This window comes from Podarcis cretensis (assembly GCF_951804945.1).
Source record: "Podarcis cretensis genome assembly, chromosome: 3".
Classification (NCBI taxonomy): domain Eukaryota; kingdom Metazoa; phylum Chordata; class Lepidosauria; order Squamata; family Lacertidae; genus Podarcis; species Podarcis cretensis.
In genome coordinates, this window is record NC_137172.1 from 7,368,521 (window position 1) to 7,396,267 (window position 27,747).

General features: G+C 42.5%; 2 long non-coding RNA genes across 2 annotated transcripts; both read left to right on the top strand.

Moving 5' to 3' along the window:
* The first annotated feature begins 553 nt into the window (after window positions 1–553).
* On the top strand, window positions 554–5,958 carry LOC307213167. Its single transcript, XR_013837423.1, has 4 exons — window positions 554–649; window positions 908–1,006; window positions 1,924–2,055; window positions 5,911–5,958. It is a non-coding gene; the product is annotated as an uncharacterized lncRNA (long non-coding RNA).
* Window positions 5,959–16,000: 10,042 nt separating this feature from the next.
* LOC307213113 lies at window positions 16,001–18,946 on the top strand. Its single transcript, XR_013837396.1, has 4 exons — window positions 16,001–16,096; window positions 16,354–16,452; window positions 17,370–17,501; window positions 18,887–18,946. It is a non-coding gene; the product is annotated as an uncharacterized lncRNA (long non-coding RNA).
* Window positions 18,947–27,747: the final 8,801 nt, after the last annotated feature.

Consider the following 27,747-nt stretch of genomic DNA (forward strand, 5'->3'; position numbering starts at 1 on the left):
TCTGGATTTGACACCCATCAGCTACCCTCACCTGGTTTAGCCAGCCATTAGACAGCTTTTAGGAACCACAGGTAGAGTTGAGTGCAGGTAGGGGATCAAATGTTGAAGAACTACTACAGAGGGAGAACAATATCTCCCCCTGCCAGAGGTACTACCCCTCCCCTAACGCCCCATACATAGGTCAGGAGAACTTGAGATATAAGGCTAAATGTACATTCTCTATCTTCCTCATTTCTCTGTGTGAGAGAAACAAGCCTGTCCTCTTCAACGTTTTACTTTCTCTCTCTCTCTACAAATTTCTGTGGACACCCATGCCTCTACCTTTGAGGTTACAATTTTCTCTCCGTAGAAAGTGGCTGTAATATTGTGGAAAACATGCATGTGAAATGTGGCCCTGGTTCAGTCCACTGAGTTGTGTCTCCATGCTTATTCCTGGTTCTGGTTGCAACTGGTACTTTTTAATACATGGGAAAGGTGGGTGGAAGAAAGAGGACTAATAGAAAAACAGAGATGGTTGATGGCTTAAATTATTTTAAAAAGAGATGGAAGAGACTTTGCTCAGTGGCTATGATGGTTGAGTGGATCTATAGGTGCTTCTGGGGGTATGAAACCATATTTCCAATCCAGTGAATCTTGACTGCATCGTCAGGTTAATGTACTGTACAGAACAGCAAGGGCGAACAGGTGCTGCTTGATAGGGACCTCAGTTATCCGTAACATCTGAGCCACATTGAAACCATTTTTCCAACCGGGTGAACCACGAAGGCATTGCCAGATTAATGTACTCTTGAGCAGTGATACTTAAAGGCAATTTATAATTAAATGTATAATGCCTAGGGAGATTTTTTTTTAATACCCAGAGGAGTATAACACACACCAAACACATTGCCTCTTCATTTCCTTTCAGGTTGGGATACAAGGAGCATCCACCTTGACCTTCTGGGAGCTATGAAGACCATATACTTTTTCTATATTGTGTGTGCTCTGCTACTCATTCCCAATCCAGGTAAGCAATTATATGAGTACTAAATGGGAATGGAATGAGTAATACCACTGTGTGGGGCCAATGCTTACCCTATTCCTCTCCCCCCCCCCCCGTTTCCCCGTTCTACATTTCCAATTCCCATATACAGTATCTACTTGCACTTGTGCTCTTGTGAACTGGTGGGTTGACAGCGGGAACTCACCCCACTACGGGGATTTGAACTGCTGACCTTACAGTCAGCAAGTCCTAGAGGCTCAGTGGTTTAAACCACAGCACCACCCACATCTTTTTCAACTAAACACCAGGCACACTGAAAAGGCGTTGCCGTGGAAGAAAGGTGAACGGCTAAATGCTTACTTGGTGCGTAAAAAGCTTTAAACTCTCAATCTTTCTTCTTGGGCAAAGGCCAATCATCATGCAGGTCAGGGACTGGCAGGGATGCTCTTACATGGTGTCACTGTATAAACTGACTTCCTGTGACATCTCACAACAGCATCCTCACCTTGTCCCATACAATGGAAATCACACAGGTTAAATGCACATGCCGTGCAATTTTGAACCATGGCAGAGGCCTTAGTACACTGGGTACCAGTGGCAGGTTTGTGTGGGGATTGTGGGTTAAAGTTTAAAGTTGGGTTAAAGCTTAAAGTTGGGTATACGTACAGCAAGAAGTGAGGTGGAAGGAGTCTGCCATATTCCTTTTTTGATGTGTTCTTCTGTGTTGCACCCATCTCTGCTATTTCTTCTTGTTAGAATAGGTGTTTGCCTGCCTGCTTGCTTGTTTTTTAAAAAAACATCCACCCGAGTTTCTCTGCATTCTCTGAACTATTTTTTGCTGATATTGTTATTTATTAGATTTTATCATACCCACCATTTTACTTGAATTCTCTTGTAAGTGGATAGGTAGCTAAAGGTCATTTGCTGCTCTGTTACTACAGGATTCACTGGTGTTTCAGATAAAGAATCTTGCATGTATGGCGATCGGCCAGGGCACTGTGTGTTGAAGGAATGCATTCGTGGCTATGAAGACATTGGAAGTTGTGGAGAAAAGTTTCGCTGCTGTTTTTACCGTAAGAATAAAGACCCTATAACCGGATCTGATTTCTGTCCCAGTTTGTAATTTAGATTGTGCCTGATTCTGGACCAACCCAGCCCATCCTGTATCCATGAAATTAAAAACTTTGGCAGCCCTATTGACTTGTATTGGGAAACCAGGGAGCTGATTAATGCCTATTCTAGAGAGGAGATATTGCCTCCCAACTTGGATGGATGTTTCCAAAGGGTGATACTTGGGGAGTATTGGCCAGGGCTGCAGGGTGTCAAGAGCTGAGGTGGCCTCAGAGTACACAAGTGGGTGAGGGAGCCCAGCCAGCCAGCCAGTTTGCCAGCCCTTGGTGTTGGGAAAGGGCAGACGTGGGAGGCTGGGCAGACAGGCAGTTGCCACGCTGGCCTTTCTTGTCCTTGTCTGGCAGCTAAGTGGCCGGTGCCAAAGGGGAACCTTTCTGCCATACAGGCCTGGTGGCACCAGCTGCTGCCTCCCAAGGTGAATAAGGTGCTGGCCTCAAGTTCACCTTTGGCCAGTCTCCGTTGGGACACTTGGGCTGGGGGCATCCTCTTCCCAGGCCCCTGTGGGGTGGCGTGATGAGGCTCCTCTCTTTGTGGTGGGCGGAAGACCAAGAGAGGTGGCAGTTGGTGCCCACAGTAGACCAAAAGAGAAAAGAGAAAAGGCTGACCTATATCGCCTTAAATGCCTTTAAATGACTCAGGACTGCAATACCTCAAATACTGCCTCTCCCCATATCAACCGATCCAAAGGCTGCCAACTTCCTCTGAGGTTCTCCTTTCTCTGCCTCCTCCACAAGAGGGTGGCAACCCAAGAACAGGTCTTTTCTGAGGTGAATTCCCATTTATGGAATGCTCTCCCAAGGCAAAAGAAAAAAAAAAAAAAAAAGTGGCTTTATTAAAAGGTATTTGCTTGTTTTTTATGAAAAATAATTTGGAAATGATTGGTCTGGCATGCCTGGCTCTCCCCCCCAAATACAAACCTATTTAAGGATAACTACAAAACACCATGGAAAGAAGTAACAACAAATCTGGAAATATGGGATAGATTGAAACTACCTTTTTTGTGGAAGAATAGCAGCCATTAAGATGAATGTCTTACCTAAGATGCTCTTAGGTATCTATTTCAAACCATCCACATAGTCACAGGACAAGGTCAATTCAACGAGTGGCAAAAAATGATCTCAAAGTTTGTATGGCAAGGGAAGAAGCCTAGAATAAAATTTAAAATTCTAATTGACAGAAAGGAAAGAGGAGGTTTTTCACTACCAGATCTTAAAATATATTATGAGGCTGCATGTATAACATGGCTAAAAGAGTGATTCAGTTTGGAAAACACAGATGTATTGGATGTGGAGGGGTTCGGAAACAGATATGGGTGGCATGCATACCTTTAGTATGACAAGGTTGGAGTGCATTTAAATCATATTATAAGAAGCCCATTATATGAAGTCTGGATAAGATCTAAAGAGTAGTTTGAAAGAAAGACCCCATGGTGGCTGTCACCCCATGAGGCCTTCTCAGTGAAAAGATTAAATATAAAAGGAGAATGGTTAACTTATAGAGACATGTTGTTGGAAGAGAATAATGTAATTAAGATGAAGCCTTATGAGGAATTAAAAGATAAATTATCAAGCTGGATGGAATAGCACCAGATGAATGACATTTTCTCAAAAGATAAAAAAGCAAGAGATTTGAACAAACAAAATCAATATTAGAAACTGCAGTACTACAAAACAACAACAAAAATACTGTCTAAGGTTTACGAGTTTTTACTAGAATGGCACACAAAAGATGAAGACATCAAAAGTGTCATGATTAAATGGGCAATGGATGTTGGCCAAAACACTGAGTATGAAAAGTTGATAAAATTATGGAACACTGGGCTAAAATCCACAGCATGTACATTTACATTGTTAAAAGAAAATCTGTTAAAAGTGATGTACAGGTGGTACTTCACGCCAATTAAATTAACAAAGATGTATAAAACAGGAAATAAGAATTGTTGGAAGTGTGGGATGAAAGAAGGCAGTTTCTTCCCCATGTGGTGGACATGTGACAAAGTGAAAACTTATTGGGAAAACATATACAATGATCTAAAGAAGACCTTCAGGTATACAGTTTTGAAAAAAACCAGTCATTTTTGTTGGGGATGGTAGGAGAGTATATTAATAAGAATGACCAGAAATTGTTCCTGTACACAACAACAGCGGCGAGGTTATTGCTGGCCCAGGTGCGGAAACAGCAACAAATGCCAACAGTAGAAGAGTGGCAGTACAAGGTTATGGAGTATGCAGAAATAGCCAACCTAATAGGAATATTTGACATCAGGGCGATAAAACATTTCAAAAAGAATGGGAAAAAATTGTGTCATACATAGGGAGGATGAGGTGAAATAGGGAAACCAGTAGAATTGAAATAAACCTCATAATGGGAAACTAAAGAAGAAGAAGAAGAAGAAGAAGAAGAAGAAGAAGAAGAGGAGGAAGAAGAAGTGTTTGGATTTGATATCTCACTTTATCACTACCCTAAGGAGTCTCAAAGCGGCTAACATTCTCCTTTCCCTTCCTCCCCCACAACAAACACTCTGTGAGGTGAGTGAGGCGGAGAGACTTCAAAAAAGTGTGATTAGCCCAAAGTCACCCAGCAGCTGCATGTGGAGGAGCGGAGACTCGAACCCGGTTCCCCAGATTACGAGTCTACCTCCCTTAACCACTACACCACACTGCTCTTATTGGACAATAATAACAATAAGAAGTAAAAATGTATAATATGGCCAATGTAACAAACAGTATATGTAAATGAATATAGACAGACAACAAGAATCATATATATAGAAAGATTTATTTGTTTACAGACATCTTACGGACAGAAATGGAAGAACAACAACTATATACAAAATGGATAAAGACAATGAGAACAAATAGAGATGACATAAAAAAGCCACAAGAAGGAAGGAGGGAAGTCTGCTCTTAGGAGCAAGTATAAATGTAAAAAGCAATGTAATATGTGTATGTACAGTATGAAAATAAATAAAAAAACTAATAAAGGTCATCATGGGAAAAAATAAAAAAAGAATAAAAAAGGTATTTGGCTGAAAAACCATATGTGACCTTTGAAACAGGTTTGCAGGAATGGGTTCTGTTGTTTTATTTTTTGTTTCGTATTTTCATTTTGCATTTTTATGTTGTAAACCACTCTGTGGTCTTCAGATGAAGAATGGTAATAAATAAGTAGTAAACAAGTAGTAAATAAAGTAGTACAGAAGTAGTAAATAAATGGCTTCAATTTAATTTAATTGGCTATTCAAACCTAAGCAGAGTTTCATACTAAAAGCAAGAAATAGAACCCACTCCTCCCTTGTAGAGTATGGATTTGCCTCTGAGTAAGATACCACTTCTGTCCAGCTCTAAGTTCTCACAAAGGTCAGTCAAATATTTATCTTTGCACAGTGTCATTTCAAAAGATTAAGAATGGAAAATGCAGAACATGAAAGAAAGCGAAATGGATAGAACCGAAAATCTTTGCTCAAAGCTGAGGCTACCAAGGGGAAGCCTTTGAAGACCACACTCTCTGCCCCTTCATCAAGATGATGATGATGATGATGATGATGATGATGATGATGATTTATTTGTACCCCGCCCATCTGGCTGGGTTTCCCCAGCCACTCTGGGTGGCTTCCAACAAAGATGAATAATACACTTTCCACCTGGAGGTTTAAGTGAAGTTGACTGAGCTCTGAAAATTACAAATACTCTTCTGCCAGATAACTTTTGCTAAATTAATGTAGAATTAGAAATATTGGTTTAGGGTATTATATTTAGATGGCATTTCACTTGCTTTCTCTCTCTGTGTACATGCAGATAAAGATCCTGTAAGAAACAGAAGGCAATGTAAGGAGATCCATGGGTTTTGTCACAACCCCGAATGCACACTTGGATATTCTTTTAAAGGAAAATGTGCAGAGAATGTTGCATGCTGCAGACCTGTGTAAGTATGAAGCTCCCAGATATTGGGGTGGGTTGGACCTGATGACACTTGGGGTCCCTTCCAGCTCTACATTTCTATGATTCTATGAAAAATACTTGGTAATTAAAGTATTGATTCACTTGCAAGTGAATTGAAGATGGTGCATTTGAAATATTCTTGCTGGCGGCACACACATTACACTTGCCCCAGATATTGTCAAGGCAAACAGTTCCTGAAGGTGGTTGTTCTTGTGCTTGTTGTTGTGAATAATAATATCAATAGCAAGAATACTTTATTTTAAAAATAGAACACCACAAATCAGCAACAAATGGAGTAGTGCGCTTGTTCAAGGGCCAGAGGTTAAATTTGACTTTGTCTTATTTATTTTCTTTTTATTCCTTTTTTCTCACAGAGGATTTGGCTGAAGGAGGTATCTACATTTGCTCTTACACTCCTGCTCATTGGAATGCAGAATAAAATTGGACCTGTCTGCAGCGAAAGTATCTGTGTGTGCTTCTTCCCTTTCTGCTCATTTTACTTATTTCTCTTAAAAGCCCCATTCCCTGCCCAATAAGCATGGGGCACCTTTGTCTGGCAGCACTGTGGCCCATAAATTGCAGCAAAATCTCCTCTGTGTAATGGGCTTATGGGAAAAAGCTGTCCCATGAGCAATGCCAGATTTACATATAAGCTAAACAAGCCATAGCTTAGGGCCCCACTTTCTTGGGGGCCCCCAAAAAATTAAAGGGGGAAAAACAGGGATGTACATTTCCAATACAGTGGTACCTCAGGTTAAGAACTTAATTCGTTTTGGGGGTCTGTCCACTTTAGCTAATGGGTCCTCCCGCTGCTGCTGTGCCACCAGAGCACGATTTCTGTTGTCATCCTGAAGCAAAGTTCTTAACCCGAGGTACTATTTCTGTGTTAGCGGATTCCGTAACCTGAAGCGTATGTAACCTGAAGCGTGTGTAACGCAAGGTATCACTGTATACACACACACACACACACACACACACACACATACATACACATACATACATACAAACATACAGATGTCTGCCTTCAGCTGTCTTCTAAAGGTTGCATAGTTACTCATCTCCTTGGCTTAGGGTCCTCATTACTCCCTACCCTCTAACATTTCTCCAAGGAAAATCGGGATGTCCTAAGGAGAAGTGGGGCATTCTGGTATCAAATCAGAAACTGGGGTTGCTTCTGTGAATCTGGGATGTCCCTGGAAAATAGGGACACTTGGAGGGTCTGTTATTTCCAACCACAGTGTTCATATTGTTTCAATACAATGAATAGTATACAGTGTTGGAAAATTTGCCCCCTTGGGAGAGGCTGGCCCCTCTCCCAGGCTCCCGGGGGTTTGTTTACCGGTGATCTACTCTGGCTGTCGATGCCCCGGCAGTCCAGGAAGATCTTGATAGGCGACATCTCCCTGTGTGGAAGATGCACACCCCCTTCTTCCTTGCATACCAGCAGGGGAAAGAAGATAGTCAGAAAGTCTTTTACATCTTGTTTATTTCTGACTGTTCAACTCTACAAAAAACATGTCCAATCAGTTCAGTCTCCTCTGAGCAAGTGACACAGACTTCCTTCACATACGCAACAGGAAGGTCTCATATTACACACAGAACAAAGCCCTGTGAATCCCGGGAACTTCCGGGAACATTCTTTCCCACAGCCAGACACATCATGTGATGTAAACACCGAGCTGCCAGTGGTACCTCTGGTTTAGTACTTAATTCGTTCCGGAAGTCCGTTCTTAACCTGAAACTGTTCTTAACCTGAAGACCACATTAGCTAATGGGGCCTCCTGCTGTTGCTGTGCCACCAGAGCACAATTTCTGTTGTCTTCCTGAAACAAAGTTCTTAACCTGAGGTAATATTTCTGGGTTAGCGGAGTCTGTAACCTGAAGCATATGTAACCTGAAGCATATTTAACCCAAGATACCGCTGTATATAAGATAAAAAATAAATAAAATAAAACCTACATGCAGCAACAGTGTTTTGTGTTGTGTAGGCTCCATATTATGTCCATAAATTACCATATAGCATATATTGAACACAAAAAACAGCAACAATTTGTTGTTGACAAAGGAAAGCTGGACATATAAAGGGCCCCATTACCTTCATTAGCTTAGGGCCTCATGAAATCTAAATTCAGCCCTGTGCATGAGCCTTTGCTGTGGAGGGGAAGGGAAATCCTATGTAGGACTGCTTTCCCTGGAGCTCACAGCCATTTTGCTTTGAGAACTTCCCTCTCAACCACCCTCAAATTAGAGCTTTTACAGAGCAATTTTGGGATGATCGTTGACGGGGCCAGAAGTGATTTTCTCTCTCTAAAACTGAGACACTTGGTTGTTGTTGTTGTTTTGCCTTTCCCTCAGTGAAATTATGGCTTTCCTTTGTTAGGCAGAAGAACATTGTTTGTATGAGGGCGGAAATGACCTTGTGTACGATCAACATAGTATAGGGAAGAACCTATAGGGGGTCTCAGGGGTGGATTGACCACAGCAAATCCAAGCGTTGGTTCGGTATCTGCTTGCTTGGAGTCTGCACCCTGGTCTCCCAGTGAGACCTCGCTTGCCTGGCTTGCACCACAGCAAACTTCAATACCGACCGATTCCCATTGTTCTGGTTTGGAGGGGTTCAAACCCAGCAGAACCACTCCACCAACATGGAGCTTGTGAGATGATGTACTGATCCTTTGACCCAATGCCATGCCAACCATTGCCCTGCCTGCTGCCATCCAGAAATATTTAGCCTGACTTTAATCCAATCACCATTGAGCTGTCTGGTGATCTAGCATGCTCTTGCCTGGGCAACTAACTACCTCTATGAGGAACATTCTTTTTTTTTTTTATTGCACTGAGATCAAAGAGGTATAAGAAAAGATTGGATGGAGGGAGGGGCTCTCTTGCTACTTAAATGATGCTGTGAAGCATATCAGCTGCATCCACTCACTCCATACACAATCAAAATATATGCAATGCTTGCAAACAGAACATGACGACAGAGACTCTATCTTGGAAGTAAGGGGCAAGTCTTTCCTGAACAAGAGAGTTATTCCCCTCGACCCCCCAAAAAAGGTCACTGGTGAAAGGAATGTGGGACCACCCAGGAGACAAAGCCCAAGATTCGAAGATCAGGACATGAGCTTCAGCACTGCATGGCAGCTACGACATTGACCCAAGTAATGCCCATGCCCCCTCCCCAAAATAGTAAGCTCAAGATATGGTCTCCTCACTCATGGGATGCCTGTGCCTTGCAGGAATGTTGGCCTCGCCAGCACATGCTCCCTTTGCATGGTAGGATCTGTTCCTTTCTATGGATGTTGGAAGCTTCATTGGGTTACTTTATTTTTTTTAAAAAAAATATTTATTAAGTTTTTACCAAAAAAAGAATTACAAAACAGTAAACAGTAAACAAAGAACACACAAAGAAAATACAAAAAAACAGAATTTAACATAAAATAAAAAATAAAAATCCCTCTTTCTAATATCTTATCACTCATTTACTTATTTTCATGACTTCCTCACACCTCCCTTTTTTGTATTCCATTTAAAAATTTGTTCAGCAAATTCATACCCTCTTTTTTAAAAATTTACTTATTTATTTATACAACAAGAAAAAAAACACACACAAAAACACACAAATACCAAATTACACACAAATTACAAAAATAACCATAGCCACATAATTTTCTTGGCAAACAATAAAACATCTATTGGTCTTAACACTAAAGACCCAACTTCCCGTCTATTCCATATTTCAAATTCATGTTACTTACTGCCAATACACATTTTTTTTCATAATTAAACTTATTCTCAATAAATCTGATTTCTTCTATCTACCTAGCAGCTATTACTGAAGTTCCTCGAATGCTGCAACAGAATTTAAACTACTATATTTATTTTTCAGATATTCTTTGAAAACCTCCCATTTAGAAACAAATTCCTGTTTTGATTTATTCTTTATCTTTTCTTAATTTACCCTTAATTGTTTATCCTCACATATTTTAACTTCACATTTTCATCTGATATCAATCCATTCTTGCATATTCTTATTTTGCCTTATTGCTAGAACCACTTCGTTTCATTCCAACGTCATTAAAAGGTAAAGGTACCCCTGCCCGTACGGGCCAGTCTTGACAGACTCTGGGGTTGTGCGCCCATCTCACTTAAGAGGCCAGGGGCCAGCGCTGTCCGGAGACACTTCCGGGTCACGTGGCCAGCGTGACATCGCTGCTCTGGCGAGCCAGAGCCGCACACGGAAACGCCGTTTACCTTCCCGCTGGTAAGCGGTCCCTATTTATCTACTTGCACCCGGAGGTGCTTTCGAACTGCTAGGTTGGCAGGCGCTGGGACCGAGCAGCGGGAGCGCACCCCGCCGCAGGGATTCGAACCGCCGACCTTTCGATCGGCAAACCCTAGGCGCTGAGGCTTTAACCCACAGCGCCACCTGCGTCATTCAATAATTTTACAGTGTTTCTGTAGATAGATTTTAAACTTCTTCCAATCTTCTTCCACCAACTCTTCTCCCTGGTCTCGGATTCTGCCAGTCATTTCCACCAATTCCATATAGTCCATTACTTGCATCTGCCATTCTTCCAAGGTGGGTAGGTCTTGTGTCTTCCAATGCTTTGCAATGAGTATCCTTGCTGCTGCTGTAGCGTACATAAAGAAAGTTCTATCCTTCTTTGGCACCAATTGGCCGACCATGCCCAGGAGAAAGGCCTCTGGTTTCTTCAGGAAAGTATATTTAAATACCTTTTTCATTTCATTATAGATCATCTCCCAGAAAGCCTTAATCCTTGGGCACGTCCACCAAAGGTGAAAGAATGTACCTTCAGTCTCTTTACATTTCCAACATTTGTTATCGGGCAAATGATAGATTTTAGCAAGCTTGACTGGAGTCATGTACCACCTGTATATCATTTTCATAATATTCTCTCTTAAGGCATTACATGCCGTAAATTTCATACCAGTGGTCCACAACTGTTCCCAGTCAGCAAACATAATGTCATGTCCGATATCTTGTGCCCATTTTATCATAGCAGATTTTACCGTTTCATCCTCAGTGTTCCATTTCAACAGCAAGTTATACATTCTTGATAGTATCTTAGCTTTGGGTTCTAACAGTTCTGTTTCTAATTTTGATTTTTCCACCTGGAAGCCAATTTTTTAATCTAAATTATAGGCCTCCCTTATTTGAAAATAATGAAGCCAATCTCGCACTTTATCCTTTAATTTCTCGAAACTCTGCAGTTTTAATTTGTCACCCTCCTGTTCCAAAATCTCCCAATATTTTGGCCAGTTGGCCTCCATATTGAGTTTTTTCAGAGCCTTCGCTTCCATAGGTGATAGCCACCTTGGGGTTTTATTTTCAAGTAAGTCTTTATATCTTGTCAAACATTAAACAATGCTCTTCTGGCAATATGATTTTTAAATGCCTTATGTGCTTTAACTTTGTCATACCACAGATATGCATGCCACCCAAAAACATTATCAAAACCTCTAAGTCTGTGTTCTCAAAAAGTAGCCATTCTTTCAGCCAGCAAAAAGCTGCTGATTCATAATACAGTTTAAGGTCCGGCAGGGCAAATCCACCTCTGTCCTTTGCATCAGTAAGTATTTTAAATTTTATTCTGGGCTTCTTGCCCTGCCAGACGAATCTAGAGATATCTCTCTGCCACTTCTTGAAACAGTCCATCTTGTCTATAATTTGCAATGATTGAAACAAAAACAGCATTCTTGGCAATACATTCATTTTGATAACAGCAATTCGGCCTAACAAGGAAAGCTTCAGGTTTGACCATATTTCAAGATCTTTTTTCACTTCTGACCAACATTTCTCATAATTATCTTTAAATAAATTCACATTCTTAGCAGTCATGTTCACCCCCAGGTATTTTACTTTTTTTACCAATGTTAAACCTGTCTCCTTCTGATACCTCTCTTTCTCAATTGGTGTTAAATTTTTCTCCAAAACCTTAGTTTTTAACTTATTCAATTTAAAACCTGCCACCTGACCAAATTCCTGGATTAATTCCAAAACCCTTTTAGTACTAGGTTCTGGCTCCTGTAATGTCAATACTAAGTCATCTGCAAAAGCTTTAAGTTTATATTGTTTAGCTCCGACCTGAATACCTTTAATAAGATGGTCCCTTCTAATCATGTTTAACAGGACCTCCAGGACCGAAATAAAAAGCAATGGGGAAATTGGGCAGCCTTGTCATGTCCCTTTCTCCATCTTAAATTCTTCTGTCACCACGTTATTGACTATCAGTTTAGCTCTTATTTTTACTTTTTTCCCTTTGTAGGTAAAAGAAAGACCTTGGGGAAACTCCCACCTGAATACAATTCTTTTGCTTCTTAACAGGGCCACTAAGTCTCCATAGTTGACCCTAAGATACAGTAGATGTTTTGGAATGTCCTTAAAAATTTCTATTCTTGAGTCTTCTATTTCCAAAGATTCCTGGTAGTGGAGACTCAGTATTTTATCTCTCTCTTCTTTTGTTCGAAAAGTTATCAAACAGTCTCTCACCCTGTTCTTTCTCCCCCCTTTTCCAAGTCTGAAGGCGCTCACTATCTTGAACTCTTGTTTATCTGGGTCAAGGTTCCAAAATTCTTCAAATTTCTGTGTAAGATAACCACTTAGGTTATCTTTCTCAAGTTCTGGTACAGCCCTGATCCTCAGATTAGTCTGTTTTTCCTTCAGTTCAATCATAGACAGTAGTGACCTATGATCCTCTAATTGTTTATTTATCGGCGGTATCTTTTCCTCTACGGCCAATGCTTTCTCTTTCGCTTCTTCTGCTATTTTTCTATTTGATGTAGATTCCTGCAGCAACCTGTCAATAGCCTCTGTATTAGAATTCACCTTCTGCCCCAGGTTGTTGATACTTGTGGTATTTTGGTCAATTTTAGTTGATAATTTTTCCAAGGATTCAAATATTCTGTTTAATGATGAAGATAGTCCCTCTTCAGATGCCATTACTTTTGGCCCAACCTACACAGACTCTTCCCCTTCTGGGACAGAAGGACCAGATGCTGATTGTCTACGTTGCTGCAGCCTAGTTTTAGCCAATCTTGTCATTTTTTTCCTGAGGCAGATTTGCCATCGCCTTGTGTCTGAAGATCAAGGTCACTCCCACAGCCCAGACTTGTTTTTCTAATGGAAATTTCCCTAGCCAGCTGGAATGGAAAATTCCCAGTTGTAACAGTTTCTGAGTTCCTCTAGGGGGACACAATGGCAACAGTATTTATTTCAATGGAGTATCTTTCCCAACTTTCAAGTCCCCTTTCAATAATAGGCAACAGTTTCAAGTTTAAGGGAAACCTTCAAAACCTTCAAAATATTTGCAGAGTATCTATCACAAAGTTACATTGTCCATAAGTAGTGCGACTCTCAACACGGCAGTTTATAATTCCTTAGCAGTCCGATACCAAGGAATAAGTGGTGGTCTTTGTTCCCTTTCCTTTCCTTTTCCTTTTTTGCAGGCGAAAAGAAGTTTCTTTCTTCCCCTCCCTCCCCTCTCCTGCAGCTCAGGGAGGGAGTCCTTTTATTTTGACGTTAGGAATTAGATCCCTTTAGCACGATTTTCCAGTTCTTAGCTTAAAAAGTCTTTGCTTTAGTCTATTTACAAAAAGCGGAAGGCGGACTTCCTGTTTACACCTTCCCGCTTCAGTGCCAATTTCAAGTTTGTTCCTTTGATCAAAGGAGCAATTCCTTTGATCTCCCCATCTTTCGCTTGACCTACTCACGGGTTGTTGTTTAAAAGTCGAATTGTCACAGGAAAGAGGACTGCGCTCTCCGACAGCAGCTGTGCAGCTTCGCTCCGCAGAAGTAGCGATTGACTCTCAGCACCGCGCCAAACTCCCCGTCCCGCTCTGGAGCCCTTTGCAGGGTTCCTTTGCAAATCGGGGGGGGGGCACAAAAGGTGCCCACCGAGTCCCACGGTCGCAGGCTTCACCCGCCTTCGGTTTTCGAAAGGGTCCCCGCTTCGCTGTATCGGAGGACCCGATTTCTGCAGAGCTTTCTCCCTCTAAGCAAGAGGGGAATCCGCCATTGCCGATGGCGCTGCCTCCGGAAGTTCATTGGGTTACTTTAGACAAGGTAAATTGACTAATGAAATTAATTGACCTTGACCTTCAACACAAATGGTTGATGATAAAACCACCTGTGCCCCAAGGCCCTTCCGATTCCTACCCATAGTCTCATAGGCCCTTCCTATATGTTACACACTGTGTCTGGCAGTCTTCATTTCTACCTACATGAATCAGAAGGAGATGGTTTCTATGTTATCTCTGGGGCAGAATTAGAGAAACGTTCCCAGAGTTCTGGCAATGCTGATTTGAGACAGCACTTTATGTTGAAGAATATGAAATCGAAAGGAGAGATTTTTAAAAATAGAATGGGGGGAAATGATTGATTATTTGAAGATGCACTATAAACAAAGCACAACATTAGCAGGCTTGATATAAACATGTGCAGTAAATGATAATTAAGGGGAAAGATGAAGGCAAATTAGTAAATAGATTTAAATTGGTTATGCAGTAATGAAAAGATATAAAATATAAAATAAATAACCGCAGAAAGGAGGGGAGAGAGAGGGAGTGCACTGTATATTTTGTACTATGCGTTATCGCTGATGCTGTCCATTTGAGAGCAGCTGGGCCACATGGGGTGCCAGAAAGAGGTTTATAAAGCACCGTTTGACTGCTTTGGGACTCCACTCTGGATTTGTGTAGACGTTTTGCAAGACAGAAGATATGGATTATTCCTTGGGGATCACAAAGCAGTGAAGGTAGAGGATCAAAGATTTTCTTCTCCTAGATGGGCTCCCATCCCTGGTTAATGAGCCCCACCTGCCTCACATTTCCTCCATAGAATAATAATAATAATAATAATAATAATAATAATAATAATAATAATTTATAACATCCCTAAACAGGGCTGCTGTTAGATGTCTTCTAAAAGCCAGATAGTTGTATATTTCCTTGACATCTAATGGTAGGGCATTCCACAGGGCAGGCACCACTACCAAGAAGACTCTCTGCCTGGTTCCCTGTAACCTCACTTCTTGCAGTGAGAGAACCGCCAGAAGGCCCTTGGAGCTGGACCTCAGTGTCCAGTCTGAACAATGGGGTGGAGATGCTCCTTCAGGTATACTGAGCCAAGGCCGTTAGGGCTATAAAGGTCAGCACCAACACTTTGAATCGTGCTTGGAAACATACTGTGGGCCAATGTAGGTCTTTTAGTATTGGTGTTATATGGTTTTGGCGACCACTCCCAGTCACCAGTCTAACTGCTGCATGTGCAGAAACTGCCTTCTTGACTATTGGGCCCAGTATTAGTCTTGTCCGCTCAATTCTTTGAAGCTTGCCTACATTTGCAGGGGACAGACAAGTCCCTAATTTACTCTGGATTTGACACCCATCAGCTACCCTCACCTGGTTTAGCCAGCCATTAGACAGCTTTTAGGAACCACAGGTAGAGTTGAGTGCAGGTAGGGGATCAAATGTTGAAGAGCTACTACAGAGGGAGAACAATATCTCCCCCTGCCAGAGGTACTACCCCTCCCCTAACGCCCCATACATAGGTCAGGAGAACTTGAGATATAAGGCTAAATGTACATTCTCCATCTTCCTCATTTCTCTGTGTGAGAGAAACAAGCCTGTCCTCTTCAACGTTTTACTTTCTCTCTCTCTCTACAAATTTCTGTGGACACCCATGCTTCTACCTTTGAGGTTACAATTTTCTCTCCATAGAAAGTGGCTGTAATATTGTGGAAAACATGCATGTGAAATGTGGCCCTGGTTCAGTCCACTGAGTTGTGTCTCCATGCTTATTCCTGGTTCTGGTTGCAACTGGTACTTTTTAATACATGGGAAAGGTGGGTGGAAGAAAGAGGACTAACAGAAAAACAGAGACGGTTGATGGCTTAAATTATTTTTAAAAGGAGATGGAAGAGACTTTGCTCAGTGGCTATGATGGTTGAGTGGATCTATAGGTGCTTCTGGGGGTATGAAACCATATTTCCAATCCAGTGAATCTTGACTGCATCGTCAGGTTAATGTACTGTACAGAACAGCAAGGGCGAACAGGTGCTGCTTGATAGGGACCTCAGTTATCCGTAACATCTGAGCCACATTGAAACCATTTTTCCAACCGGGTGAACCACGAAGGCATTGCCAGATTAATGTACTCTTGTGCAGTGATACTTAAAAGCAATTTATAATTAAATGTATAATGCCTAGGGAGATTTTTTTTAATACCCAGAGGAGTATAACACACACCAAACACATTGCCTCTTCATTTCCTTTCAGGTTGGGATACAAGGAGCATCCACCTTGACCTTATGGGAGCTATGAAGACCATATACTTTTTCTATATTGTGTGTGCTCTGCTACTCATTCCCAATCCAGGTAAGCAATTATATGAGTACTAAATGGGAATGGAATGAGTAATACCACTGTGTGGGGCCAATGCTTACCCTATTCCTCTCCCCCCCCCCCCGTTTCCCCGTTCTACATTTCCAATTCCCATATACAGTATCTACTTGCACTTGTGCTCTTGTGAACTGGTGGGTTGACAGCGGGAACTCACCCCACTACGGGGATTTGAACTGCTGACCTTACAGTCAGCAAGTCCTAGAGGCTCAGTGGTTTAAACCACAGCACCACCCACATCTTTTTCAACTAAACACCAGGCACACTGAAAAGGCGTTGCCATGGAAGAAAGGTGAACGGCTAAATGCTTACTTGGTGCGTAAAAAGCTTTAAACTCTCAATCTTTCTTCTTGGGCAAAGGCCAATCATCATGCAGGTCAGGGACTGGCAGGGATGCTCTTACATGGTGTCACTGTATAAACTGACTTCCTGTGACATCTCACAACAGCATCCTCACCTTGTCCCATACAATGGAAATCACACAGGTTAAATGCACATGGCGTGCAATTTTGAACCATGGCAGAGGCCTTAGTTCACTGGGTATCAGTGGCAGGTTTGTGTGGGGATTGTGGGTTAAAGTTTAAAGTTGGGTTAAAGCTTAAAGTTGGGTATACGTACAGCAAGAAGTGAGGTGGAAGGAGTCTGCCATATTCCTTTTTTGATGTGTTCTTCTGTGTTGCACCCATCTCTGCTATTTCTTCTTGTTAGAATAGGTGTTTGCCTGCCTGCTTGCTTGTTTTTTAAAAAAACATCCACCCGAGTTTCTCTGCATTCTCTGAACTATTTTTTGCTGATATTGTTATTTATTAGATTTTATCATACCCACCATTTTACTTGAATTCTCTTGTAAGTGGATAGGTAGCTAAAGATCATTTGCTGCTCTGTTACTACAGGATTCACTGGTGTTTCAGATGAAGAATCTTGCATGTATGGCGATCGGCCAGGGTACTGTGTGTTGAAGGAATGCATCCGTGGCTATGAAGACATTGGAAGTTGTGGAGAAAAGCTTCGCTGCTGTTTTTACCGTAAGAATAAAGACCCTATAACCGGATCTGATTTCTGTCCCAGTTTGCAATTTAGATTGTGCCTGATTCTGGACCAACCCAGCCCATCCTGTATCCATGAAATTAAAAACTTTGACAATCTTATTGACTTATATTGGGAAACCAGGGAGCTGATTAATGCCTATTCTAGAGAGGGGATATTGCCTCCCAACTTGGATGGATGTTTCCAAAGGGTGATACTTGGGGAGTATTGGCCAGGGGTGCAGGGTGTCAAGAGCTGAGGTGGCCTCAGAGTACACAAGTGGGTGAGGGAGCCCAGCCAGCCAGCCAGTTTGCCAGCCCTTGGTGTTGGGAAAGGGCAGACGTGGGAGGCTGGGCAGACAGGCAGTTGCCACGCTGGCCTTTCTTGTCCTCTTTGTGGTGGGCGGAAGACCAAGAGAGGTGGCAGTTGGTGCCCACAGTAGACCAAAAGAGAAAAGAGAAAAGGCTGACCTATATCGCCTTAAATGCCTTTAAATGACTCAGGACTGCAATACCTCAAATACTGCCTCTCTGTCAGTAAAGGTACCCCTGCCCGTACGGGCCAGTCTTGACAGACTCTGGGATTGTGCGCCCATCTCACTTAAGAGGCCAGGGGCCAGCGCTGTCCGGAGACACTTCCGGGTCACGTGACCAGCGTGACATCGCTGCTATGGCGAGCCAGAGCCGCACACGGAAACGCCGTTTACCTTCCCGCTGGTAAGCGGTCCCTATTTATCTACTTGCACCCGGAGGTGCTTTCGAACTGCTAGGTTGGCAGGCGCTGGGACCGAGCAGCGGGAGCGCACCCCGCCGCAGGGATTCGAACCGCCGACCTTTCGATCGGCAAGCCCTAGGCGCTGAGGCTTTAACCCACAATGGCTTCAATTTAATTTAATTGGCTATTCAAACCTAAGCAGAGTTTCATACTAACAGCAAGAAATAAAACCCGCTCCTCCCTTGTATAGTACGCATTTGCCTCTGAGTAAGATACCACTTCTGTCCAGCTCTAAGTTTTCACAAAGGTCAGTCAAATATTTATCTGTGCATAGTGTCATTTGAAAAGATTAAGAATGGAAAATGCAGAACATGAAAGAAAGCGAAACGGATAGAACCGAAAATCTTTGCTCATAGCTGAGGTTGCCGACATTAGTGCCTGCTGGACCTCTACTGATACCCTGGAAGTCTTTGAAGACCACACTCTCTGCCCCTTCATCAAGAGAAGACTTTCCACCTGGAGGTTTAAGTGAAGTGGATTGACCTCTGAAAACTACAAATACTCTTCTGCCAGATAACCTTTGCTAAATTAATGTAGAATTAGAAATATTGGTTTAGGGTATTATATTTAGATGGCATTTCACTTGCTTTCTCTCTGTGTGTACATGCAGATAAAGATCCTGTAAGAAACAGAAGGCAATGTAAGGAGATCCATGCGATTTGTATCAAACCCTACTGCATAATGGGATATTCTACTAAAGGAAAATGTGCAGAGAATATTGCATGCTGCAGACCTATGTAAGTATGAAGCTCCCAGATATTGTGGTGGGTTGGGCCTGATGACACTTGGGGTCCCTTCCAGCTCTACGATTCTATGATTCTGTGAAGAATAAAGAATACTTTATTTTAAAATAGAACACCACAAATCAGCAACAGATGGAGTAGTGCGCTTGTTCAAGGGCTCTAGGTCAAATTTGACTTTGTCTTATTTTTTTTCTTTTTATTCCTTTTCTCTCACAGAGGATTTGGCTGATGGAGGTACCTACATTTGCTCTTACACTCCTGCTCATTGGAATGCAGAATAAAATTGTACCTGTCTGCAGCGAAAGTATCTGTGTGTGCTTCTTCCCTTTCTGCTCATTTTACTTATTTCTCTTAAAAGCCCCGTTCCCTGCCCAATAAGCATGGGGCGCCTTTGCCTGGCGGCACTGTGGCCCATAAATTGCAGCAAAATCTCCTTTGTTACTGGGCTTATGGGAAAAAGCTGTCCCATGAGCAATGCCAGATTTACATATAAGCTAAACAAGCCATAGCTTAGGGCCCCACTTTCTTGGGGGCCCCCCAAAAATTAAAGGGTAAAAAACTGGATGTACATTTCCAATACAGTGGTACCTCGGGTTAAGAACTGAATTCGTTCTGGGGGGTCTGTCCACTTTAGCTAATGGGTCCTCCGGCTGCTGCTGTGCCAGCAGAGCACGATTTCTGTTGTCATCCTGAAGCAAAGTTCTTAACCCGAGGTACTATTTCTGTGTTAGCGGATTCCGTAACCTGAAGCTTATGTAACCTGAAGTGTATGTAACCCGAGGTACCACTGTGTATAAGATAAAAAATAAATAAAATAAAACCTACATGCAGCAACAGTGTTGGGTAGGCTCCATATTAGGTAAATAAATTGCCATATAGCATATATTCAACACAAAAAACAGCAACAATTTGTTGTTGACAAAGGAAAGCTGGACATATAAAGGGCCCCATGACCTTCAGTAGCTTAGGGCCTCATGAAATCTAAATTCAGCCCTGTGCATGAGCCTTTGCTGTGGAGGGGAAGGGAAATCCTATGTAGGACTGCTTCCCCTGGAGCTCACAGCCATTTTGCTTTGAGAACTTCCCTCTCAACCACCCTCAAATTAGAGCTTTTACAGAGCAATTTTGGGATGATCGTTGACGGGGCCAGAAGTGATTTTCTCTCTCTAAAACTGAGACACTTGGTTGTTGTTGTTGTTTTGCCTTTCCCTCAGTGAAATTATGGCTTTCCTTTGTTAGGCAGAAGAACATTGTTTGTATGAGGGCGGAAATGACCTTGTGTACGATCAACATAGTATAGGGAAGAACCTATAGGGGGTCTCAGGGGTGGATTGACCACAGCAAACCCAAGCGTTGGTTCGGTATCTGCTTGGTTGGAGTCTGCACCCTGGTCTCCCAGTGAGACCTCGCTTGCCTGGCTTGCACCACAGCAAACCTCAAGACTGGCTGACTCCCATTGTTCTGGTTTGGAGGGGTTCAAACCCAGCAGAACCATTCCACCAACATGAAGCTTGTGAGATGATGTACTGATCCTTTGACCCAATGCCATACCAACCCTTGCACTGCCTGTTACTGTCAAGAAATATTTGGCCTGATTTTAATCCCATCACAGTTGAACAGTCTGGTGATTTGGCTGCTCTCATGGGTCACATCATGCTCTTGCCTGGGCAACTAACTAACTCTATGAGGAACATTCTTTTTTTATTGCATTGAGATCAAAGAGGTATAAGAAAAGATTGGATGGAGGGAGGACTCTCCTGCTACTTTAATGATGCTGTGAAGCATATCAGCTGCATCCACTCACTCCATACACAATCAAAATATATGCAATGCTTGCAAACAGAACATGACGACAGAGACTCTATCTTGGAAGTAAGGAGCAAATCTTTCCTGAACAAGAGAGTTATTCCCCTCCACCCCCCAAAAAAAGTTATCACTGGTGAAAGGATGGTGGGACCACCCAAGAGTCAAAGTCCAAGAGTCCAAGATCAGGACATGAGCTTCAGCAACATAATGATGACAACATAATGATGATGATAATAATGTTAATTTATTTATTTATACCCCACCTATGTGGCTGGGTTTCGCCAACCACTCTGGGTGGCTCCCAAAAGAATTACAGTGGTACCTCAGGTTAAGTACTTAATTCGTTCCGGTGGTCTGTTCTTAACCTGAAACTGTTCTTAACCTGAAGCTCCACTTTAGTTAATGGGGCCTCCTGCTGCCGCTGCGCCGCCTGAGCACGATTTCTGTTGTCATCCTTAAGCAAAGTTCTTAACCCGAGGTAATGTTTCTGGGTTAGCGGAGTCTGTAACCTGAAGCTTATGTAACCTGAAGTGTATGTAACCCGAGGTACCACTCTAATGATAATTGAAAACATGGAGGGGGAGGCGATAAAACACCAGACATTAAAAACTTATCTAAACAGCGCTGCCTTTTGATATCTTCTAAAAATCAGGTAGTATTTCCTTGACATCTGATGGGAGGGCGTTCCACAGGGCAGGCACCACTACCAAGAATGCTCTCTGCCTGGTTCCCTGTAACCTCACTTCTTGCAGTGAGGGAACTGCCAGAAGGGCCTCGAAGCTGGACCTCAGTGTCCAGGCTGAATGATGGAGGTGGAGACGCTCCTTCAGGGATACTGGGCCAAGGCCGTTAGGGTTTTAAAGGTCAGCACCAACACTTTGATCGTGCTTGGAAACGTACTGCTGGCCAATGTAGGTCTTTTGGTCTCTATCTTCCTCATTTCTCTGTGTGAGAGAAACAAGCCTGTCCCCTTCAACATTTTACTTTCTCTCTCTCTGTAAGAATTTCTGTGGACACCCATGCCTCTACCTTTGAGGTTACAATTTTCTCTCCGTAGAAAGTGGCTGTAATATTGTGGAAAACTTGTATGTGAAATGTGGCCCTGGTTCAGTCCACTGAGTTGTGTCTCCATGCTTATTCATGGTTCTGGTTGTAACTGGTACTTTTTAATATACGGGAAAGGTGGGTGGAAGAAAGAGGACTAACAGGAAAACAGAGATGGTTGATGGCTTAAATTATTTTTAAAAGGAGATGGAAGAGACTTTGATCAGTGGCTATGATGGTTGAGTGGATCTATAGGTGCTTCTGGGGGTATGAAACCATATTTCCAATCCAGTGAATCTTGACTGCATCGTCAGGTTAATGTACTGTACAGAACTTCTTGAACAGCAAGGAAGAACATGCAAACTGGTGCTGCTTGATAGGGACCTCAGTTATCCGTAACATCTGAGCCACATTGAAACCATTTTTCCAACCGGGTGAATAGCGAATTCATTGCCAGATTAATGTACTCTGCCACAGTTTCCTCTCAGTTGCGTACCATGGCCTCTTGAGGGGTGGCAGTAGGAGTTTCTTTCACCACAGGCATCACAACCAGATCATTAATAAACAGTGTTTATGCATCTGTTTATAAGAGAGTTGAATAAATGAGAGGATGTTTGTGTTAGATAAATTCAGCTCCGGTCCTCCGAGCTGATACAGCTCATCTTGGATTGAGCCCAGCAGAGTATAAAACACCCAGAGTCTGCGACGAAAGGATGAGGCAGGTATGGCTACATTGCTAAGCTTTATTACTAAGCTATGCAGAGAGCATACAAATATACATCTTGCCTCTGTGAGAAGCAGAGAGCAACTCCAACAAAGAAACGACAGTATAAAGGAAACAGGAAACCAGTAAACGTCACATCCTGTCTCCCTTTCCCGTGGGAATCCAACAGTATGGAATGTAAACATAGTCCTGTGACTCGCAGCAGCTGCTCAGTGAGGGAAACAGAAACTAACATCCTCCCCCTTTCTGTGTACATCACTGGGCAGTGTGCTCGTACAATATCAGTACAAACCCAACTTCTGTACATAGGTACAGTGTTGATCCCTTGGAAGAACCTTGGACAATACATCAGCAGGAATTTCATTACCTGGCATATAGGACACCGTTACAAGTCCTTTCTGAGCACATTCTCTAGCATGTTGCAGCTTCATGTGCAAGTGCTTTGTTCTTTGCTTACAACCTTCAGAATTCAGCAAAGCCAAACATGCTTTGTTGTCCGGATAAACCTGGATTGGACATTTGAGAGGAATTCTCATGTCTTTGCACAACTGTAACAACCATTCACAGTCCACAAGTGAATAAGACAGTGCATTCAGTTCAGCCCAGTCAGTCTGACATCAATACCAGGGAAGATTCTGGAGCAGATCATTAAGCAAACAGTTTGTGAGCACCTAGAAAGGAATACTGTGATCACCAATAGTCAGCATGGATTTCTGAAAAATAAGTCATGTCAGACTAACCTGGTAAGAAGCTGGTAAAATGTGGACTTGACTATGCTACCACTCAGTGGATTTGTAACTGGCTGACTGACCGAACCCAAAGGGTGCTCATCAATGGTTCCTCTTCATCCTGGAGAAGAGTGAATAGTGGGGTGCCACAGGGTTCTGTCTTGGGCCCGGTCTTATTCAACATCTTTATCAACGACTTGGATGATGGACTCAAGGGCATCCTGATCAAATTTGCAGATGACACCAAACTGGGAGGGGTGGCTAACACCCCAGAGGACAGGATCACACTTCAAAACGACCTTGACAGATTAGAGAGCTGGGCCAAAACAAACAAGATGAATTTTAATAGGGAGAAATGTAAAGTATTGCACTTGGGCAAAAAAAATGAGAGGCACAAATACAAGATGGGTGACACCTGGCTTGAGAGCAGTACATGTGAAAAGGATCTAGGAGTCTTGGTTGACCACAAACTTGACATGAGCCAACAGTGTGACGCGGCAGCTAAAAAAGCCAATGCAATTCTGGGCTGCATCAATAGGAGTATTGCATCTAGATCAAGGGAAGTAATAGTGCCACTGTATTCTGCTCTGGTCAGACCTCACCTGGAGTACTGTGTCCAGTTCTGGGCACCACAGTTCAAGAAGGACACTGACAAACTGGAACATGTCCAGAGGAGGGCAACCAAAATGGTCAAAGGCCTGGAAACGATGCCTTATGAAGAACGGCTAAGGGAGCTGGGCATGTTTAGCCTGGAGAAGAGGAGGTTAAGGGGTGATATGATAGCCATGTTCAAATATATAAAAGGATGTCACATAGAGAAGGGAGAAAGGTTGTTTTCTGCTGCTCCAGAGAAGCAGACACGGAGCAATGGTTCCAAAGTACAAGAAAGAAGATTCCACCTAAACACTAGGAAGAACTTCCTGACAGTAAGAGCTGTTCGACAGTGGAATTTGCTGCCAAGGAGTGTGGTGGTGTCTCCTTCTTTGGAGGTCTTTAAGCAGAGGCTTGACAGCCATATGTCAGGAGTGCTCTGATGGTGTTTCCTGCTTGGCAGGGGGTTGGACTCGATGGCCCTTGTGGTCTCTTCCAACTCTATGATTCTATGATTCTATGAAGTACTCAAGCTAACTGTTGTTTGCTTCTTGCATGACCAATCAAATAGACCCTGATTGTACATATAGCAAACTCCACACGTACCTTTCCTGTCTGTAGTGTCACTTCCAAAACTTGCATCTGCAAATATCTCAAGACCACCAGACTTCTGATTGTTAAATCTCAGTCTGTAATGCATAGTGCCTTTCAAATAGCGTGCTATGTGTTTCAGAGCTTTCCAATCCTTAACCGCTGGATTGTTGACTTGTCTACTTAGCAAATTACAGCTAACAGCAATGTCAGGTCTTGAATATCTGGCAATGAAGTTTAGTTTGCCTAGCACACTTCTGTACAGTGTAGTGTCAGAAAATGCTCCTGCAGTGTCATCTACCTGATAACCTGTTATCATCGGTGTGTCTACAGGGTTAGCATCCATCAGGTTTGGTTTGCTTAACACAGCAGCAATTTTCCGTGACTGGTGTACTAGAATATTACCGTCTTAGTCTCTCTCTATTTCCAGAGATAGGTAGTTGGTTACCTCACCAAGATCTTTCGTGTCAAAGTGCTCTTTCACTTGAGCTAGGGCTCTATCGTACATTTTGACATCCTTCCAAAAGAAAAGAATATCATCAACATAAAACAAACAATGTTTGCTGACTTTCGCTTGTAGTCCTTTCAGGGATATTCCTGCTTTCCGCAGGAGTGAAAAGTAACAAACAACACAAGCAACACAAAGACCAGTATACTAGATGAACTCACATCTGTCATTCTTTGAAAGTCCGTAGAAGTACCTTTGTTCTTCTTATTGTATTTGTAGCATATGGGTTGTAAAGGGTGAAGTTTATATATTTTTCATGTACACAGGTCATTGTTTCATATTTGAATTCTTTTGCAGTTGTGCTGAAGAAGATTCCAGTGAAACAGTCAGATTATACGGGATCACTGTCCTACGTTGTTATTCACTTACTACTTCGGCACCCATGAACGCCTAAAAAGTTTTACTGCTTAGCCCACAGGATTGCATCTACTACTTTGTTTCAACTATAGACTTAATATACTTCTACGGACTTTCAAAGACTGACAGACGTATTTGATTTCAAATATATTAGAGAATTTACAAGTGCGCACATTTTGTTTTTGTTTTTTTGTTGTACTAAATTATGTATATCATGCAACAAGAATTGGAGTGCTATCTAGAATACTGGTCTTCATGTTGCTTGTGTTTGTTGTTGTATTAAGTTTGCAACACGTGGGTTTGTTGTTCTGAATAGTGGTGAAAAGTAAGACATATAACCAAATTTGAAATATTTAGATATGAAGTATTGAATGCGATGGTCAAGATGTGGCCCTGCAGAGCTTAATGGACTCCTGTCATCCACACTAGCATTGACAATGCTCAGGGATGATGGGATAAAATCTAGAGGGCTACACTTTAGCTAACCATGCTACAGGTGTTTAAAACAACGGGCCTGAAGGAAGGACAAATTCACAATTTGGACATGATCCATCTGTTATGCTTCACTCTATGCCACTCCCTGCATTTCATATTCAGTGCACTGAATCTGTCAGTGGAGGTTCTCCTTTCCCTTCTATTTCCAGGTTTTGCTTCACCCCCTCCTGGAGGGTTTTTGCTTGTCTGGGTCCCCAAACTCTGTGTCAGACAACTGGACCTTCTGACAAGCAGCAAAAGAGCAGGCACAGAGGGAGGAGGAGGATTCCTACAGGAGGGGGGAGCAGTTAGTCAAAGGAAAGGCTCAGATAGTGACACAGACAGAGAAATAAAGAGAGGGGAATCACCCTGTCACAAGATTAGCCAAGAAGCATGAAAAGTATAGGAAGAAGAGGTGTGGGTTTTCCTGTTGGGGGAGAAGAGGGGGGAGCTCATTCCTGGCAACTGTGGAATCAGAGGAAGACTGAAATTAGTGGAGCTCCAACCGGAGCTTGTTGTTGAACCAATAAATCTTAATTACTGTATTTTCTGGCATATAAGACTACCTTTTAACCCAGGAAAATCTTCTCAAAAGTCGGGGGTCGTCTTATATGCCAGCTACAGCAGCAGCTCCTGCAGCAACTCCCCACCATAGGATAAAACAACAACAAATTAAATCAGAGGACACCAAGCTCTCTAGATAAAGCAGAAATATGCCTGAAAATTGGCCCCAGAAGCCCCTGGCCACTGGGATTTCTGAGCTGGACTGGAGACTGGTTTTTTAAATTTGGTGTGTGTTGGAAGAGGGGTAGTTTTCTATGACGAGTATATCCCAAACTCTATATTTTAACTGGAAAAGTTGGGTGGTCGTCTTATATGCCCAGTCGTCTTATATGCCTGAAAATATGGTAATTAACTGCTGGAGTCGTCTTGTGTGTGGGAGAGATACCCAATCCTTACACTCTGGTTAATCCGGCCCCTGAGACAGTTTATTTCAATCCTTTAAAAAGCTCCCTGATCTAAGCCATACACGTTAAGAACCCAACAATATTAGCCAATAAGTTTGGACTCTGGAGTCAAATTCCAAATGGGGATAATTGGAAGAATACTGTGTGTGGGTTTGCCCCCACCCAACCCTATGGTGGGTGGTTATATTTCAGCAGTGAAGAATGGCTCGAAAGAGGTCTTGATGGTTGTTATTTAAACTGATACTGATCAGGAAATGACTCAGAGCAGGTACTGTGCTAGGTTACTTAAGCATGACTGCTGAGAAAGTAAAATGATATCATCTCGGGAGAAGGAGCACAGATCAGTGATGCAGGACAAACTGTGCGCATCCAAGGTCATGGGTTCAAATCATGACAACTCTAAGCAGGGTTGGGAAAGATGCCTGTCTCAAGACCTGGATGGCCATTGCCAGACACTAAACGCCACACATTTTTCCCATCCAAAGGATCCTGGGAACTATGGTTTATTAAGCATGCTGAAAACTGCAGCTATGTGAGAGGTAAACCACAGTTTCCAGAATCCACCAACACATGGGAAAATGTACTTTAAAAGTATGGCATGTATGTATGTAACTTCAGTGTAGAATAGAAAACACCGAGCCGATTGCTCAACTCAGTATTAAGCATCTCGCTTTATAACTCGTTTGTACCTCTATTTCAGCAAAACCAACATTTTGCTTATTCTGATGAGTGATGACCAAGATTCCAGAAACTGATGGGAGCACTATCTTGTCTCCCTCTGAAAACATAAGGGATATTTTGAATATTCCTGCCAGACAGTCAGAAACTTTGCTGAGTTTTTTTTTTTTTTTATTTAAGAGTGTAGCACCCTGCTTGTGGTTAACGCTTAGCTGGAATGAAATATTCAACGCAGCAATAGAGAAATTAAAATAATAAT